Source organism: Rattus norvegicus, chromosome 1 (genome assembly GCF_036323735.1).
Source record: "Rattus norvegicus strain BN/NHsdMcwi chromosome 1, GRCr8, whole genome shotgun sequence".
Taxonomy (NCBI): Eukaryota; Metazoa; Chordata; class Mammalia; order Rodentia; family Muridae; genus Rattus; species Rattus norvegicus.
In genome coordinates, this window is record NC_086019.1 from 232051325 (window position 1) to 232064302 (window position 12978).

Below are 12978 nucleotides of genomic sequence, written 5' to 3' on the forward strand. Positions count from 1 at the left end.
TGCTATTTAGAACAAAATTGTTATAAAATATTGTATATAGATTATAAGTTAAAATTTTATAAACATTAGAATAAGTAAAATGTGTTAACTCTAAAACATCTTTCATCCGAAGGAGAAAAATGCAGCGTCGTTTGCTAAGTGGTTCCGTTTGGAGGGAGAGCAGGGGAGAGAAGATGGCTAACAGAGCAGTATGTGTGTTCACTGCTTGTCATCCTTCTAAGTGTTGCTTTCAGAGCAATGGGCAGAACTTTAGTCTACAAAGTCAACATTTGCTTCTCATTATTAAACCATGGCTTAAAATTAACTTTATTAACCCAGCTTAAAATGAAACTTTCCTTTATACTCTGACTTCTCACTTTGAAACCTTCACTCTACAAAAGTTTAAGTTACTTGACAGAGATTCTCCCCTGCCCGTCATCCTACTCTCCCCGTGTTAATCTTCCAGTTGCTGTGCTGTTGCCGAAGGCAGGAGATTAACGTTGGTAGGTTGCCATTAATTACTTTTTTAGACTTTATTTAAATGTTGTCATTTGACTCAGGAAAGTCCTATTTGTGGCTGGGTTCAATGTTACATTTCTGAATTCCAAGTACTGTGGTTAAGTAGAAGCAGGAGGATTGTCACAAGTTCAAGACCAGCATGGCCTATACGTAGAGAGAGAATTCCAGGCTAGCCAGGGCTATGTAGTGAGACTCTGTCTCAAAAATTACAAATAAAATAAAATAAAATAAAATAAAAGCTAATAAAAATAAAAATAAAATAAAAACCCAGAGAAATCAATAAATAGATAATAAGGTAAAATAAATTCCTAATTCTGGGATTTCTGGACCAGGAAACCAACCCAGGAAGCCACGTTACATATTGCTCTCTTACTTCATTTTAGTGAAGGATCGTATTCAGACTCTCTCCTTCCTAACTTTAATTTTCATGACCTGGCAAGGACACTGGTGAGTTATTCTGTGGAATGTCTCAACTTGGGTTTGCACTATGTTGCTCATGCTTAAATTTGGATTACACATTCCTGGCAAGGATGCTTCCAAGTTAATATTGCCTCAGAAAGCACCTGATGTCCACATATCCCTAACTACTCCTGCTAGCATAGGTCCCGTGATTATAGCCCCTGCCAGCTTTCTCCACCTTAAGGTTACTGTTTCCCCACTGTGGTTAATGAGTCCCTAGTGGAGAGATACTTTAAACTCTATGCAAATATCTTAGGTTCCTCCCCAGCTATCTGACCCTTTAATTCAGGATCTTTGCCACTGAGATGTAACCCAAGCCTCTTTCTCTCTTTCTGGTCTTTGTTTTATTTGTTGGTGTGTGTGTGTGTGTGTGTGTGTGTGTGTATGTGTGTCTGTCTGTCTGTCTGTCTCTGTGTGTGTGTCTGTCTGTCTGTCTCTGTGTGTGTCTGTCTGTCTCTGTGTGTATGTGTGTGTGTGTCTGTCTGTCTCTCTGTGTGTCTGTGTGTCTGTCTGTCTGTGACAAGGCCTCTCTGGTGTAGCCCAGGATGGCTTTGCATTCACTATGCAGCCCAGGATAGTCTCATTGTCACAGTTCTCTTGCCTCTGCTCCGAGTGCTGGGAATTACAGGTATGCACCCCTGCCAATACACACCACCACTCCTAATACCTCTTGGTTTTGTTGTTGCTTTGTTTTGTTTGCTTTTAATCATACTTTAGTGAGCTACTTTATAGTCCATTCTCATTTCTTAAAAACATAGTTTTGTTGATGCATAACTTACCCAGTATACATTATAATTGTACAATTCAATGGATTTTAAATGCCTTCATACACCTGTGCAAGAAATCACCACAATCTAGTTTTAGAACACTTTCATTGTGCCAAAAATCCTTTGGGGACTGGCAATATGGATTAGCAGGTAAAGGGTATGGCCATGTCGACCTTATGACCTGAGTTTAATCCCCAGAACCCATGTAAAGATGAGAGGAGAGAAACAATTCCACAAAGTTCTCCTCTGACTGCCACATGAACTTTGTGACACACACCCACCCCCGCCAGAAACACACACACACACACATCACACATCACTCACACATACACATATCACGCACACATCACACACATACACACACATCACACACACATTACACACACATCACACATACATCACACACATCATACACACTCATCACACATACATCGCACACATATCACGCACACATCACACACACATCACACACATCACACACACATCACAACACATCACACACACATCACACACATCACACACACATCACACATACATCACACACACATCATACACACTCATCACACACATCACACACACACACAGTTCCTTTGGATCTGTTTGCATCCATCTGCTCTCCACTTCAGGCCCGGGGTAACCACTAATCTGCTTTCTGTCTTATCCACATGACTTTTACTCTTGTCCATCACAGTGTTATCGCATCTTTTGTGAACTTTTGACGTCAAAGACTGTCTTAGTTGCTGGGATAAAGAACATGACCAAAAGCATTTGGGCAGGACAGAGTTCATTTCAGCTTATGACTCAGGTAATACTCCATCACTACGGGAAAAAGTCGAGGTAGGAATTCAAGGTAGGAACTGAAGCACAGGGCAGAGAGAAACGGTGCATACCGGCCCTGGTATCCATGCTTGCTCAATGCTTTTTTATACAACCAGGACCAGCATCTACCCAGAGGTAGCACTGCCCTCAATGGGCTAGGCCCTCCCACATCAATCATTAATCAAGAAAATGTCCCACAGACCTGCCTAATCTGATGGAGGCATTTTCTCAACTGAGGTTCCCTCTACAGAGGAGACTCTATGTTAGGCCAAGTCAACAAAACCAACAAAAAATACCAAACTAGCACAAAGACATACTCTTTGATCTTTAAAGGCATTTTTGACTATGTGACTATTCCCAAAGCTACCACAGATTCTTAAAGGATTGGTACTTTGTTCCCCCTCTTCCTTGGCTGGATTGGGTTAGCTCCAAGTTCACACGTACCTCAGATTGTGACTGTACATGCTGATGGGGCCATTAAAGAAGTAACTGAGGTAACAGGAGGTCATATAGGTAGGCATTAATTCAGTACTAGTGGCCTGATAAGGAGATTAAGACATAACAGCCAACGACATGGGCTTGCGAAAGACCGAGGACGCAATGAGACAGCGGCTACTTGCCAGCCAAGAAGAAAAGCCTACAAGAAACAAAAGCTCTACGCCCATGCAGGCGCTCTTGGTGGCTGCATCTTCTTGTCTGTGTGTGCAGGCAGTCGGATACCTCAGGAGGATTTTCCAACTTCAGGATTATAGATTAGAATGGAGGTGAGAGTCTAGGGACTTTATCAAATGTTCCCCCAAAATTCTCCCCATTTTAGAACTAGCCCCATGCCCACATTTGCCAAGTGTTGCTCCAGAAGGAGGCTTCACTCCTTACCGAGCCTCTGTCAGGTTGACAGAAGTTATAGAACTGTGTGGAATTCAGAACCACTTCTCCTTTTTCTTTTTGAATATTAAAATTATGTTTTATTCGGAGAGCTCAAAATTTTAGAAGACAGTAGAATAATATTCTAGATATGTTTTAAGACTAAGATACACTATTCTTTAATCTTTTATTACAGTTCAGTCTTTATTCCCCTCCCAATCCACCCTCTGTTCCTCATCCTACACCTCCTTTCCCCCACATCCACACCCATCCCCCACCCATCCAAGAAGATGTCCCCACCCCCCACCCTGCACCCCACCAGACCTCCCCACTCCCTGGAGCCTCAAGTCTCTGGAGGGTTGGGTGCCTCTTCTCTCACTGAGACCAGATCAGGCAGTCCTCTGCCGTATATGTGTCAGGGGCCTCATATCAGTTGGTGTATGCTGCCTGGTTGGTGGCTCAGTGTCTGAGAGATCTTGGAGGTTCTGGTTAATTGAGACTGCTGGTCTTCCTGTGGGGTTGACCTCCTCCTCAGCTTCTTCCAGCTTTCCCCTAATTCAACCACAGGGGTCCCAGGCTTCTGTCCATTGGTTGGGTGTAAATATCTGCATGTGACTCTTTCAGCTGCTTGTTGTGTCTTTTTGAGGGCCGTCATGGTAGGCCTCTCCTGTGAGCACTCCATAGCATCAGTAATAGTGTCAGGCCTTGGAACCTCCCCTTAAGCTGGATCTCAACTTGGGCCTGTCACTGGACCTCCTTTCCCTCAGTCTCCTCTTTATTTTTGTCCCTGCAGAAGAACCACTTCTTAAACGGACTTCTAATTCACCCCCATCCTGCACCTCACCTTTCTCCCCACTGCTAAAGCAGCTAAGGAGGCCTTTGCGACAACCAGATATTGAGTAGCTATTCCTAGACAGTTGAAATAGTCCCGCTTAGAACCAGAAGAGAGGCTCCTTAAGACCTACGAAGTAAATGAAGTGTATAAGGTTCATAAAGGAAACAAACCTCAGAAGTCTCTGGAAGCTTCTGAAATCTACAAGAACCACACGCCATGTCCCATCCCACCTCCATTATATACGCTGTAACAATTGCCAGGGAGTGAAACTCCTTCTAGGCTAACTGCCTACAAGCTGTGTACACCTCACCAGAGATGGTCTTGCGAACCGTCGTTCACTGTACGATGGAGCTTTGGGTTGCTGCTCGGATAAGCAACCCTCACCCATACTCCTGTAACCTCAGCACATTCAGGAGCTCGTTGAGCCAGGCTTGGGTGGAATCACTTCTTTGGTCTGTCATTGGTGTGTCTTCTCAGGTAGGCAGAAGTGTGTTGACACCTGTGAGGCTCATGGTAGGATGCCAGGAGAGGAGAAGGATCCCTGAGTTAGGAGGGAGGGGGAGGTTAAAGAGAGAGCACAGAAGTAGACACACAGGTCTACAGACAAACATATACAGGCAGGCTGGTGAAGGCAAAAAGCTAAGCCCTCTGACCCCAGGGCCATATTTATACCGAATCACACAAAAGTGGCGCTCTGCCAAACATAGTTATGTAACAGATTGCATCAATGTTTATGACATCTGGTGTCTCCGCCATTTTGTGCTGATTCAGACCACTGTCTCGTCCAGCGTTAGCTGACTCAGACAGACACCCTTACTAGTGCTAGGCTGTCAAAACATAAGCTAATCCTTTATGTCCTTTTGTTGTTAACATCTCCCAAGCAAAATTCGTATACTAGGCAATCCCCATCTTTTGCCAAGACATGTCTAAGGACCATTTTTTTTTTCTCAGCAATTAAATAAACTACCTCTCTATCTGTGTGGCCTCTCAATCCCAGATTACATTCTTTCTGTCTTCCCGAGTCATTCTCGAGGTGAGTTTTGACTTCAGAAACAACTCCTTTGCTGTTTTGTTTTGTTTGTTTGTTTGTTTGTTTGTTTGTTTAGCTAGACCTTGGCACGTGCCTGTATTATTTAACTGACCCCATCTCTTTAGAAATCCGATTTACATTTGTTCAAGTAAAACAAAAGCTGGTTTGGGAGGGTGAGGATGAACGAACAGGCCTGTTTTATAGTTCTGCCAAAGGACATCTCTGCTCTTAACATATCTGGTCAAAAACTGCGTCCACCGAACCAAAAGTAAACCTTTGACTCAGACCTGTTCACTTTCCTCACGTTTATAGTTCACCTGTTGACAGAAGAGGAAACTGGTAATAGCCGTGACTACAATTAAAGTGATCCTGTAGAATATCCACCCCTGACCTTAGACCTGGGATGTAGTTCACGGTTACTACCTACACTCCAGCTGCCACTTCGGCAGGATGACAGACTCTGACTTTCAAGTGCTCAGTGTGTGGCAGACACCAGCCATGCCATTTCATATGCATTAATCTATTTAATCATCCCTTCAACCTGAGAGTACCCAGGTTTTTATATATTTTAGGATGAGGAAAACTGAGGTTCTGAAAGGATGAAGGTTTTGTGAAATTTTACTTCTGAAGACAGAATTCAAATCCAATCTAACCGCCAGGCCCTACATCCCCACCGTGCTGATTTGTTGTTTGGGGTTTTGAAACAGTTTCAGTCCGTGAGTATAATGGCTTGGGACTCACTAGGTAGCCCAGGCTGTCCTCAAAGTCACAGAGATCCTCCTGCCTCCACTTCTCCAATGCTAAGGTTATAGGTATGGACCGTCACAATAGGCTCATGGTATTATCTTGTAGATTACTATATGCTGGGGCTTTTGAATGTCCGTTTCTGTATCCCAGCTCACCTAATCCTTCCTTTCTCCTTCTCCAGTCCAGCCCCCTATTATACCGTGTGTCCTGCACCACTGAACAGTTACAGTTATTTCGGTTTTTCCAAACTCCTTCCCGACCTCCATTTTTCACCCTTCTTACACATCACATTTTGGGAAGATTCTGTGACAACTCAGCATCGACTTGGTGGCATCCACGTGCTCATCTAGCACAGAAAGAGTCCTCTTTCGCTGGGTTGAGGGTGTACCTCAGTTATGAGAGTGTCTGCTTAACTTGCTCAGGGCCCTGGGTTCAAACCTCAGGTTCACCTGTTCAAACTAGATGTGAGGGCATACATCTAGAATCCCCGAATTTGGGGAGGTAGAGGCAGGAGGAATGGTCTCAGGGTTCTCAGCAACACAGTGAGTTTAAAAGATCAGCCCGAATATATGAAACCCCATCTTAGGGAGGGAGAAAGAGAGACAGAGACAGAGAGACAGAAGAGAGAATCTTCTTCACCAAGCTTTAATCACTGATTGCCTGCTGGGGATGGTTGAAATGGCTCAGGGGGAAAAGGCACTTGCCACGATGTCTGAGTTTGATTTTCCAGAAGCCACACAGTGGAAGGGAAGAACCAACTCTGCAAATATTCCTCTATGGGAACACACACACACACACACACACACACACACACACACACACACACGCATACACACACACCACACACACACAGACACACACCACACACACACAGTCACACACACACCACACACACACCACACACACACACACAGACACACACACACCACACACCACACACACACACACGCACACACCACACATACACACACACACCACACACACACACACCACACACACACACCACATACCACACACACACACACCACACACACACACACACACACACACCACACACACACACACCACACACACACACCACATACCACACACACACACACCACACACACACACACACACACACCACACACCACACACACACACACACACACACCACACACCACACACACACACAAACTCACACACACACACACCACACACACGCACACACGCACACACACACCACACACCACACACACACACACTCAAATGAGTAAATGTAAAGAAATTAAAAAATTATTTGTTTGTATATCAATCCCCTCTTATACTAGATCATAGGTTCCTGAAATTGTTGTAAATAGTGTTAGTCTTCACGTGACTCCAGTGCCCACTGCTTAGGATAAATAAATACAAATATTGAGTTTTATATAAACTTCTGGCTGAGTTAATGTTATGATTTTATGCATTTGTTGAGCAGGATGTTATGAAAGTTCTTAATTCCTTTCATTTATTATTCAGAGCATTGCTAATAATTTACTTTACTTAAAAAAGAAAAGAAAAAGAAAACCAGGGTCCAGGTCCAGAGCTGTGCTAGACCTCTATGTTATATCTTTAGCCTTAGATCCTTTGAGACAGGGTCTAGCCAAATGGCTCCAGTTGGCTTTGACTGCACCTGATAGCCAGTCTGATCCATACCAGCTAACTGTTGGGATTCTACATGTAAGACACTATATCCAGTCTGAACGCTTTTAAGTTTTTCTGTGGACACTAATTTAAGAAACAAATGCTGGCATGTTTGAAAATACTGATGTTGTTGTACAACTTTAAAATGTGAATTTTCAGCTAAATTAAAAGTACAAAGTTGTCTATCTCAGAAGCTAAGCTCTTATGCATTGCACATTTCAACTTAACAGACAGCCCCACTCCATAGTTAGAAATGCAGCAAACACACTGCGTACCCAAGTACGATGCAAGAAATATTTACAAATAAATTTCAGGTTTCCAGTTGTTACTGTCAATAGATTGGTTCCCACTTTCTGGGATCTAAGTGATAAAAGTTATTATCGCGGCTCCCGTGGAAATGAATAGTCACCTGACAGTTACCAGAATTTATGCAGAAAGTTTCTCGGCGACATGGTTTTCTCTAGCTCAGATTCTCTAAAACTCCAAGTCCGTCAAATTTAAACCAAAGACCGAGGAGATAAGATATAAAGAATGAGGAAAAATAACTCCCTCAAACAGCCTAGCTCTTTTTGTGTGTAAAAAGTTCAACTGCTTTGCTCTGACAGGCAACATATGTCACTGGACGCTTTGAGACTCTTCCTGTGGGTTCTGGGTGGAGTTAGGGAAGGTTTGGGGTGCTGCAGAAAGCCTTTAAGCTACCTTAGAGAAACTCAGTCGCTGATTAAATCTTAGATGTCTGAGGTGGGTTTCCATATGATGGCTACCCGGAAATGAGAACAGATAGTCTCCTCATTGAAGCAACACTATGGATAAACTTAAGAACCTGCTGGACGGGGGCTGGGGATTTGGCTCAGTGGTAGAGCGCTTGCCTAGGAAGCGCAAGGCCCTGGGTTCGGTCCCCAGCTCCGGAAAAAAAGAACCAAAAAAAAAAAAAAAAAAAAAAGAACCTGCTGGACACAGAAGGTTTCACCTCAAAGAAAAGAGTGGCCCGTGGCGTTGATGGTCACGTTGTTCATTCTGGGGAAACCCAAGCAAGCTGCTTATGATGTGGCTGCTTGTAGCCGCTAATGTTCTCTTCCTTGCTTTGGGTCCTCATTATGTAGGTAGGTTTATTGTATTCATTTAATTCTGCATACTTGCTTCTCTGATGCTACACGTGGAGCCAATTTTACTTATATAAATAATAGAATTAATTATGGACTGTAAAAAACTTTTAAAAAAATTTTAAAAAGTAAAAAAAATATTATAGACCATATACCATGGCATTTGTATCCATAACATAGCACGGACTATCTGTCATTTTCCAACAATCAGCTCTTCCCCAGAGAGGCTCCTAATGTGAGAGACAGAGTGTTCAAAATGTGACCTCCGTAAATGTGGCTTCCTGATAGGATACCTAAGGTTACATTGGGTGAAGGGGTACTGAAATATAAGTTGTACCAGAATAAACAGATTTTAAGATATTTCCAAAACTGGATCACTGTGTGCAGATTTTTTTACTAAGGAATTTCTGACTCAGATCCCACAGATTTTATTTTTAGCTTTTCATACATAAGCACTGCCCTCACTTCCATGTCCTCCCTAATAACCCTGTCTCAAATTCGTGTCCCTTTTTTCTATAATCATACCAACATACACAAACATGCATGCACACACAAACACATACATGCACACACACAAAAACATGTACATATACAAATATGCACACATACACAATTACACACACAATTATGCACACACAAACACACACACACACAATTTGAATGAGTCCAGTTAGTATTGCTTATATAGATTTGGCCTAGGCTAGACCACTAGGGAATGCGTAACCTACTGGGAGACAGCTTGCCCCTAAAGAAAACTGACCTTCTCTCCCTCAGCAGACACCAACTGCCTATAGCTCTTCCCTTGTGGTGGGGCCTTATGGGCACCCACCATGTTGACTGGTGTGGTCTTGTTCATGTAACCATATTGTTGGGGGTTAATGGATGTGACATCCCCGTCATGTCCAGAAGACACTGTTTCACAGCAGTTCTCCCAGTCTTCTGACTCCTACAAGCTCTCTGTTGTCTCTTCCTGTATGTGCCTTGGCCGAGTATCATGTTTCAGGTACCCCACTGGGGGATGGGCACTCCATAGTCAACCTGTTTTCTGCACTTGGACCAGTTGTGATTCTCTGTAATGGTCTCTGCTGGGAAAAAAAAAAAAAAAAAAAAAAAGGAGCTCCCTTAACGAAGGATGTGAGGTGGACGTATCTACGGGTGTAAAGATAAGTTTTAGAACGTGGTTAAAAGTTGTGCTGATCCAGTCAAGTAGCAGCAGTAGATTCTCTTCTAAGATCAGTGTCCACACTAGCGATGGGTAATTGGCTAGGCTTTTAGTACTAAGAATGATTTCCCTCTGGCTGAGTGGGCCTAAGTCTGATTGTAGAGATTTAAGCTCTTGCTCTCTTGCCTCTTGCTCTTGCCATCTTCCCCTCTCCCCCTTTGTCCCTTCTCTCCCCATTCCCCTTCCCACTTCCCTCCACATGTTCATGGCCGACCTCTATTCCTCTCCTCTTCTACTCTTCTCTCTCTCTCATCCCTCTCCCTTGTCTCTTCTCTCTTTCGTCCCTCTCCCTTGTCTCATCCTCTCATTAAACCTTTCCACATGGGAAAAAAAAGAGATTTAAAACACATTTTTAGAATGGGGTTATTTGTTTTCTTGAAGCCTTGTTTGTGGTTTTTTTTTTGTTTTGTTTTGTTTTTTTTTTTTGTTTTGTTTTTTTGAGTTCTCTCTATATTCTCAATCTTTATCCTCTACTGGATGAACTGCTGGCAAAAATCCTCTCCCACTCTATGGGCTCCTTCTTCACTCAGTTAATTCTTTCCTTTCCTGACCAGAATCCTTCTTGTTTCACTAGGTCCTATTTTTCAATTGTTGGTGCCAGTTTCTGAGCGAACGGAGTCCTGTTGAGCAAGTCCTCACCCCGCACAAGACTCCTTAGACTGTCTTTTACCAGGTTCAGACTTTGGGGTTTGACATCATCCACAACCATCAAATTAGCTTTCCCAGAGATACAAGGGTGGCTCAGCCTACTCAAGTTGATAAGTGAAATAAATCACAGAAGTAGGTTTAAGGACAAAAATCGCATGAGCCTCTCAATAAATGCAGAGAAGGCCCGTGACAAAACCCAACATGCCTTCATGATAAAAATCCTAGAGGAATTTTTGGCCCTAGTGGGAACATACCTCACTATAATAAAGACCTTGGCAGGCCCGTAGCAAATTGCATCTTAAACAGAAAAAAAAATTGAAGCAATCTCGTCAAAATTAGGAACGAGAGGAACTGTTCCCTATGTTAGCCTCCGGTACCGGCTCTCTTCTTTTTCAATGTAGCGCTTGAAGCCCTAGCTAGAGCAATAAGGTAAGGAAACTAAAGGAGCATAAATAGAAAAAGTCAAATTATCCCTATTTGCCAATATATTATGCATATGAGATTCTAAACACTTTCAGGAGAGTGGAAGGATACAAAAACAAATTACAAAACCCAGTAGCTCTTCTCTATGCCAATAACAGCATCCTGCGAAAGAAATCCTGAAAACCATCCCATTCACAACAACCTCAAACACGTATACATTCGTACTCATCCCCATAAAAAGCCTAACCAAGGGGTTGCGAGACCTCTACAATGATGATTTTACATCTCTGAGGGAAGACAATAGAGGATGGGAAGACCTTCCACGCTCATGGACTGGTAGAATTCAGAGTGTGGCAACGGTCACGCCTAAAAACCATGTGCGGATTCATGACAGTGCAACCACCTGGTAATCAACCACCGAAAAATGCAAACGAGAGGACAGAAAGTATTATTTACAAACGGGGCTGGAAAACATTGGATGTCCACAGGTAGAAGAATGAGATTAGAACCTTACCGCTTCCTCTGCACAAAACCAACTCCCACCAGGTCCAAGATGCCAGTGTGAAACTTCAGTCTCTGGAACCCTGCAGACTCTTGGAGAGCAATGTTACACAGGAGAATCCTCATTCCGCTTATGGGGAGACTACTGAGGAAAAAGTGCCCGTCCTCCCCGGGCTTCTAAGACACCTTCTAGAGAGGCTAAAATCACCTTCTAGAGAGGCTAAAATGACCATTTTTCTACAGCGTCCAGATGCAAAGGATGCTGCCTGACTATGGTCCAGCCAGGAAGGGATAGGGTTGGGGATGGGGAATCAGGGTACAGGCCTTTAGTGAAGTCGGTAGGATTGCCACGCCCGAACGAGCTTTCTTCGCTGGATCGGATGTCGCCCACGTGGAGGAGATCTACTCAGAAAAAGACTCCGACTTCTGGGAACAGAAAGAGAGGCTGTAAGTAAGCTACAAGTTATCCACAGGAGTAGAAACATATGGACCAGATAAAATGATCTGTAGGGGAGAATAAGGAGTAATCTTTCGAATAGCCGCCAAAATCCTCGAGAAAGTCAGCTTTGAGTGTCCACCAGGCCCATAGCCCAAACAAGGCCGTTCTTTAAGAGGGTTGTCATTCCTCAAACTGCCTCCTCCCCTCCCCCTCCCCCTCCCCACCCCCACCCTCAAGGAACTGGCCACCAGCTACGTGGAAGAAGGAAGTGGAGCAAAGTGCAGAAAACAACCTTTCATTCTTCCTCTCCACCCTGCTCCAGCCAGCCAGCCAGGAGGATAGCCTCTGGGCCCAGACAGATGGAGCCTTGATCCCTATCTCCAGAAGGTATTCTGGTCTCTGATACAAAGCTATGTTTTCAACCAAGGATTTTTACCCTGGAAGGGGAGAACCATGGAAACTTTCATATGGGCATTTGTATTTGCACACTCAGGTTTTTGTTTTTGTTTTTTAAGCTTCTTTTTAAGCAATGATTAAATCCTGGAAAGAAGCATTTAGGGTCCCAGGCCAGCGCGACGATCCTCTTGGATCTGTATTTTCTGCTTCTGAGCTCTAATCCTCATTTTAGCTACCCGGCTTCTAAGATTGCCTATTTTGCCTGCCTCTTCTACAAATTATTTCTCTCCGTTCTGGTAAAGAAAAGAATTCAAGCCAAGACTCTAGACAATGGCATCTTTAAATGGTGGATTTGAGCCTCTACCTTCTAAAAAGATGTATTATTGTCGTGTACGTGTGGTATACGGGTAGCATAGTCCAGGTGAGAAGGTTACAGATTCCCACACATGTAGGTCAAGTTATTGCCAGGGACCAAGAGCAGGCTAGAGTCTCTGAAGGACTAGGTAAAAATCACAATGACACCATTGTCAGGCAGAGGTCAGAGAACCTGCTAGCACTTGTTGTT

General features: G+C 43.6%; 1 long non-coding RNA gene across 2 annotated transcripts; it reads right to left on the minus strand.

The window, feature by feature from the left end:
- Positions 1-1316: 1316 nt before the first annotated feature.
- LOC134483982 (uncharacterized) lies at positions 1317-12194 on the minus strand. Of its 2 annotated transcripts, XR_010061230.1 has the most exons (3): positions 11592-12194; positions 9545-9866; positions 3727-4783 (listed from the first exon to the last, which is right to left on the minus strand). It is a non-coding gene; the product is annotated as an uncharacterized LOC134483982 (long non-coding RNA). The 2 variants fall into 2 exon arrangements; XR_010061229.1 differs by having other exon boundaries at positions 1317-9866.
- Positions 12195-12978: the final 784 nt, after the last annotated feature.